The 7,761-nt window shown below is 35.2% G+C and overlaps 1 pseudogene; it reads right to left on the bottom strand.

The window, feature by feature from the left end:
• Positions 1-4,434: 4,434 nt before the first annotated feature.
• LOC149750457 (FUN14 domain-containing protein 1 pseudogene) lies at positions 4,435-6,270 on the bottom strand (annotated as a pseudogene).
• Positions 6,271-7,761: the final 1,491 nt, after the last annotated feature.

Genomic DNA, 7,761 nt, shown 5'->3' with positions numbered 1-7,761 from the left:
TAATTAGCAATGTTGAATATCTTTCATGTGCCTCTTGGTCATCTGTATATCTTCTTTGGAGAAATATCTATTTAGGTCTTCTGCCCATTTTCTGTTTGGGTTGTTTGTTTTGATGATATTAAACCACATGAGCTGTTTATAAATTTTGCAGACTAATCCCTTGTTGGTCACATCATTTGCAAATATTTTCTCCCATTCTGTGGGTTGTCTTTTCATTTTGTTTATGGTTTCCTTTGCTGTGCAAAAACTTTTGAATTTAATTAGGTCCCATTTCTTTATTTTTGTTTTTATTTCCATTACTCTGGGAGACGGATCGAAAAAGATATTGCTGCAATTTATGTCAGAGAGTGTTCTACCTATGTTTTCCTTTAAGAGTTTTATAGTTTATGGTCTCACATTTAGGTCTTTAATCTATTTTGACCTTATTTTTGTGTATGGCATTAAAGAATGTTCTAATTTCATTTTTTTACATGTAGCTGTCCAGTTCTCCTAGCACCATTTATTGAAGACACTGTCTTTCCCCCATTGTATAGTCTTGCCTCCTTTGTCATAGATTAATTGACCATAGGTGTGTGGGCTTATTTCTGGGCTTTCTATCCTATTCCATTGCCCTATATTTCTATTTTTGTGCCGGTAGCATATTGTTTTGATGACTATAGATTTGTAGTATAATCTGAAGTCAGGGAGCCTGATTCCTCCAGCACCATTTTTCTTTCTCTAGATTGCTTTGGCTATTCAGGGTCTTTTGTGTCTCCATACAAATTTTAAAATCCACAAACAATAAATGTTGGAGAGGGTGTGGAGAGAAGGGAAGCCTCCTACACTTTTGGTGGGAATGTGAATTGGTACAGCCACTATGGAAAACAGTACGAAATTTCCTTAAAAAACTAAAAATAGAGCTACCATATGATCTGCAATCTCACTCCTGGGCATATATCCAGAGAAGAACATGGTCTGAAAGGATACATGCACCCTAATGTTCATTGCAGCACTGTTTGCAATAGCCAAGACATGGAAACAACCTAAATGTCCATCGACAGAGGAATGGATAAAGAAGAAGTGGTACGTATATACAACGGAATATTACTCAGCCATTAAAAAGAATGAAATCATGCCATTTGCAACAACATGGATGGACCTAGAGATTGTCATACTGAGTGAAGTAAGTCAGAGAAAGAGAAATATTGTATGATATAACTTATATGAGAAATCTAAAAACAAATGAAACAAATGAACTTATTTACAAAATAGAAACAGACTCACAGACTTAGAGAACAAACTTATGGTTACCAGGGGGGAAGGATGGGGGGAAGGAATGGTTAGGGAGTGTGGGATTGACATGTACACACTGCTGTATTTAAAATGGATAACCAACAAGGACCTACTGTATAGCACAGGGAAATCTGCTCAATATTATGTAACAACCTAAAAGGGAAAAGAATTTGAAAAAGAATAGATACATGTATATGTATAACTGAACCACTTTGCTGTACACCTGAAACTAACACAACATTGTTAATCAACTATACTCCAGGGAATTCCCTCGCGGTCCAGTGGTTAGGGCTCTGCACTTTCACTGATAAGGGCCTGGGTTCGATCCCTTGTCAGGGAACTAAAATCCCACAAGCCGCATGGTGTGGCAAAAAAACAAAACAAAAAACTATACTCCAATATAAAATGAAAAGTTAAAAAAAATAATATTCACGGAGGAAAACTTTATCTTCTTGGAAAAAAGAGAACATTTGACTATAACAATGACATGTGAAAAGTAAACTGGAATATAATATATCTTTTGAGTTGTATTAAATTTGATGTTTTCAGGTAAACAAGTACAAAATCCAGAGTTCCTTATTTTCTAATCTCCGTCAAATAAAAAGCTCAAGCTTTAAAATGTTATGATACCTCCTCTTTTGATGTCAGAGATGAAGATAAAAAGCTATCCCTCTAAAATCAGGGTTAGACTGTGCAGTCTTTCTTCTTTTTCTCATCAAGATATTATTCTTCTACACACAATTTCGATGAGGAAAACCAACCTGGATAAAGGAACATGACTTCTGTTTAAAATAATTATTTAGGAAATTAGAAATAGATGGTCAATAGCATGGTTGAATTAATAATACTCTGTTCAAAATAGAAATAAAACGTGTTCACACAGATAAATATAACTGTATTTTAAAATATCAATATTATAATTAAACATGTACTCTGTGTGCACACAGGCATATGTGCACTTTCATACACACACACACACACACACACACACACACGGACTGTTTATCCAAATTGTTAACATACTTTGCTGATTGCATTGTGGTAATAACTCTGTGAGAAAGCCAGTGTTATTATTCCTCATTAAATTGGACTATATCATCTGAAAGTAAAAATGATAAAGCTGATCACATTGACAAATTTTACCTAATTTAAAACACTGATACGCCAATATAAAAAGCCACTGTTTATATGGTTAGCACATTTGTTAATCCATTATTTTAATCATTATAGGATTGACAGTTTCATTCTTCTGCAAGCCAGACACATTCGATTTTTGAATCAACCCTTCTAATAACTCAGATTTCTAAGATTAAACATTTAAAATAAGTTACAATGCAAATTTGACCAAGTGAAATGCATTTGGTGTGTTTCAGGATCATAACAATTAAGAGATGATAGCTATTGTTCTAAAATAAAATTCTATGAAGGTAATATTTAATGAGATTCAGAAATATTATAACACATTCACGTAAAATTTTACTCCATCATTAGTGAGAAGCATAGTAATTCAACTGTCTTAAAGCATGTACATAACATTTTATTGCAGAAAGGATCAGAAACATTTAAATTCTCACTGTGCATAGTAATGAAAGTTGTATTTTACCTAACTAAAAATGTGAACTGCAAAATTTCCTGTAGGAAAATATGATACCAGTTTCTCTGTGGAGTTTTTGATACATTGGTAAAGAGTATAATTACAATTGCAAACAAGTTTTTTGCTTGGACATTAAAAATAAAATAGCTTACCTAAATAGCAAATAATAAGAGTTTTGTCTTAATTAAATCACCTAGAAGTTCTGTCCTTGTAGTTTTTTTTTTTTTTTTTTTTTTTTGTGGTACGCGGGCCTCTCACTGTTGTGGCCTCTCACGTTGCAGAGCACAGGCTCTGGACGCGCAGGCTCAGCGGCCATGGCTCACGGGCCCAGCCGCTCCGCGGCATGTGGGATCTTCCCGGACCGGGGCACGAGCTCGTGTCCGCTGCATCGGCAGGCGGACTCTCAACCACTGCGCCACCAGGGAAGCCTCCTTGTAGTGTCTTTTAAATAGAATGAATCTCAAAATAATTCCAATGAATAAAGATAATCTCTTATGACATTCAAGTGCACCATTTATAGTAAAATTCAGGTAATACGTTGGCAGCTGGTAGGAAGCTCCAAACAAAGAAGTATTTCCACAGGGTTTGTTTAGATTTAGGTGGATTTCCAACAGTCACTGTGATTTTAATTCATCAGTTCTCTACAGTGGGATTTCTGAATATATAATCTGTACAGCACTTTCATCAGAATCAGCAGGAGTGCTTATTTCAAATGTGAATTCCTAGGTCCCATCAGAGACCAAATGAATCAAAATCTATGTGGCAGAGCATGCATTTGCATTTTAATGATTTGTCCAAGTGATCCTCATGCACATTAAGTTTGAGAACGCATGTGCATCCTTAAATCCAAGTAAAGAATATATGAAATATATATCAAGTGGTTCACAGAGTTGTTAGTCACAAATAAGACCAGGTGAGCAAATGCTGTAAAATAAAACAAATAGTTTATATAATCTGACAATTACAACCTATTTCACAAACTTTATGTACAAATGAGGAAGATTAAAAGGCTCAGAGTGTGCCAAGGTCACAGACCTTCTCTTAGCCTTGGTGATTTTCAAGCTTGCCTGACGAGTCCCCAGGAGGACTACAGATACACTATAGATAACAATGTCACAATACAATCTACTGAATGAGAATCTCTTGGGGCAGAGGTCTGATAACCATTACGTTTAGCTATCTAGTCTGGTGACATTTATCATTAAGGAAGTTTGGAATATACTTCCTTGAGAATTCTCAGGCTGACACTACAAAACACTCATAATAATCTGAATTGCTAGTGTGGAATTATAGCCTTAGTTAGCCCAATCACTTTAATTTATGTCTCTAATATCTATTAACACCCTATATGCCATTACTTTTTACTTCAAAGGATTGGCTTAATACCGACATCTTATTACTGTTTTTACCTAGGATTGTTTTTAATGAATAATCATTAATGTACTCAATATTTGTACAATCTAATCTGTGAGCTGTCTGATATAATTTTCCTACATGAATTTTCAAAAGTTTCATTGCATATATAAATGCATTGATAGCATTTGTATTGACAATAATTAGGGGAAATTGTCATATCTTATAATTTGACAAGGTGTGATCAGTAGTGATTTTTTCTCTAAATATTCACTTCCATATATTTTTCTATATATTTTCTATAAATTCAATATCTTGAAATATGTGTATATATTATGGCATGAGACAAACAAGCTTAGAAATGATTACTCTTATCAACACTCACATAAGTATATTGATTCAAGGCTTATAATTTAAAAAACGTTGTAATGAATACAAGTGAAAACAGAAAACTAAAATTAGTCATCTCTCAGTTAAGAAAACATTTATACAACTGTTTAAAAATAACTGTAAAATTCATTACTATACATGTAAAACCAAAAACTCAGTTCCTTAAAAGATTCTCCTTCAAGAATAATCTGTAGTTTAGAGTGGCTTAAATGTCCAGCTTCCTTGCCTGTTCTTTGCCAGTGTTTTCTGTGCTAGGAAGCAGAGAATGCAAAGGGCAGCACCGTATTCTGGTCCTGCAAGAGAAACAGAATGGTAAGGTTTGGGAGATACAAGCTGCACTAATTATGTCACAGAGACTAGAACAGCAGTGATTTTCCCCCCATTATTATTATTTTATATCAGTAGAATCTATTTAATATATTCAATAATTCTATTATTTCTAAGACCTTCCACAAAAGGGCATTACAATCCTTTTAGTTTATTGCAAACATATATATTTTTTAAAGTGGATTCACTTTATTTATTTTTTGGCTGCACTGCAGGATTTGTCAGAAGACAAACAGTAAGTTGCAAGCTCCATTTTGCCCAACTACTTTTTTCTTCACACCCTGGAGAATCTGGTGTCTGGAACTGTAGAGACATCATCATGTTACCACCCCTTCTCCTCTCAGGTTGAATCCACTGTGACAGAACACTCATGTCCTTAAGAGGCAAGGCCTAGCAAATAGCCTCTCACAAATCCACTGAACATCACAATGTCCTGTTTGATAAATTCTGTTGCTGCTTCAATTATATTGCTGATTTCAGGTGCTGCTTTATTTGCTCATTTCTAAATCAGGTCTTCCTGCTTTCTTTATATCTTTTTTCAACTCTGTCCCAGTTGATTTGCACATAGTTACTTTGACTGGTAAATCTGAAGAAGATGGCCAGCAACCTACTGTTGCTGTAAGTTTTCCAACTTTCTGGAACAAAAATCCTGCACAATGGCCAGTGCAATCTGGATGGCTACTGAGTATTGTTCTACCGGAAGTGCCAAACTATGGCCAAACATAGATTCTACCAGCAGTGTCTTCTTGTATACTGAGTTAGGTCCAATATGAATCATCATCACTTTCATATTCAGGTGAGAGAGATCCCATCTAGACTGGTCTGGCCTTGGAATCCAGAACCAAGTGAAGAGGACTCAGCTGTCAAAGGGGGGCAAAGAGGGCCTGGGGTTGGAAGAAAGGGTCATAGACGCAGAAGTAAGCACTTCATGAAAACTAAGCAAATGGTATTTCTAGGTAAATCAGTTTTTCTGTGCTGGACTAATTAAAAGAACTTCACAGTTCTCTATCCCCAAGCTTTCTCACCTTCTGGAATTGAGGGCTTTTACTGCTTCCTGCATTATTTTTTTAATTAAGTAATGAATAGTATTTTATTATTATTATTTTTTTGGCTGCATGGCATGGCATACATGATCTTTCCTCCCTGACCAGGGATTGAACCTGTGCTCCCTGAAGTAGAAGCATGGAATCTTCACCACTGGACCCCCAAGTAAGTCCCTGAAGAGTATTTTATAGATAAGAAAACTTTAGCCTCAGCAGGGTAAATTTGAGGACAGTTCCAATAGCTAGTTCCCCAGAGATGCATGTGAAGTGGTCCTTACAGTTTTTGCAAACTAGAATACCTGATAGTGTTTATCAGTGCAACAGGTCAGGTGCAGTGTAAAAGTATGGGTACTGAAAAAGTAATATTGACCCTAACTATGCATTCACGCACAGGCATTTACAGATTTTTACCCAGTCTTTGAATTAAAAGATAGATTCTCTGAGTCTGATCAATGTCAGCCTCTTGAGATGCACTAAAATGAAATTCAGAAAAAGTTGAATAACTTAAACTACTCTGGAGTTACAGATAACTGAAGTAGAAAGCCTCTTAAGCAATGTGAGAGAAGAAAAAAAGGGGCAAAAATCTACCTACTAGCTTGGGTTGTAGAACTCATGTTTTTAGGAGTTGGGAGAATAGAAACTTTGGAGCAGGTGTTTCATGTGACAGATCATTAGATCTGTTATCTAGGTCTGTATTAGATCTGTATAGTATCTATTGAGATACTACAGATGAGAAAAGATGTTAAGTGTATTTGCCTTGTATCATCAATGGAGATTTTTTGCTGCCTCTGAAAGCTTGCTGTCAAGATTTAATTTAATATTTAATTAATTACCTCTCTGCCGATCTGTGATTTCCCTTAATGCCATTTCCTTTTCTAGAGAGATCACAGATTACTGTAAATTATTTCTGTTCAGTGAGGATGGGCATAACGGTAGTAATAATGAGAACAAGAATAGTGACTGGCCATTTATACATAAAATGAATTCTGTTAGAAACACCTATAAATATTGTACCAGCGTTATTAATTGGCTTAATAAGATCAATTGGCATAATAAGATCTAATTTGTTTATTATAAATAAAATGAATAAAAATTCACTAGTCAGCAATAGATATTAGTATTTTTCTTTTTTAAAAATCTCTTCTTTGCTAGCCCTAAATGCTTTATTTCTTAGGGGTCTAATATTGACTTCACTAGTCTTAGTGGAGTTACCAGCTTGTGGCTGAATCACGCTCACTCTAGTATTCAGACATGGTTTGACACATCTAAATTAGGGTGAGGAAGATTATTCCAGAATATCGAGGCTCTCTTTTGGCAGGAATTGGGGGATGGGGACTTATTCTGAATAAAGAGGAAGTGAAGACTGGAAAGGTTACTTGGTCAACAGAGAGAAAAGATTAGCCTGAAAATAGAAACTGTCATTCCCAATATTCTCAAGCTCAGACTGCATGAACATATGAATACTTGTGACTAAGTAAATGGTTATAAAAAAACACATCTAATTCCCAGTCTGTAATCTACCAGTGACATTAAAAAATAAGATACCACCACTGGTGATGATGTAAGTGTTGTTTTCGAGAAGGGCTGCTAGTACAGCTTATGATAGCATCTTAATAAACAAAATATTAGTTTTGAGTCGTAATGAGGTTTAAAACTTAGATTGAGAATCAAGCTTCTCTGCATATGTGTATGTATCAGGAAAATCTATTTTTCCTTAAAACACCTGCATTGTATCACTTTAGAGGTAAAGGATGGTTTTCTCCCTTCTTAAATCTCCTCTTG

Source organism: Delphinapterus leucas, chromosome 1 (assembly GCF_059928025.1).
Source record: "Delphinapterus leucas isolate spDelLeu-1000000601 "Yukka" chromosome 1, BTC_Dleu_Yukka2, whole genome shotgun sequence".
In the NCBI taxonomy this organism is placed as follows: Eukaryota; Metazoa; Chordata; class Mammalia; order Artiodactyla; family Monodontidae; genus Delphinapterus; species Delphinapterus leucas.
This window is presented reverse-complemented; position numbering and strand designations above follow the sequence as displayed.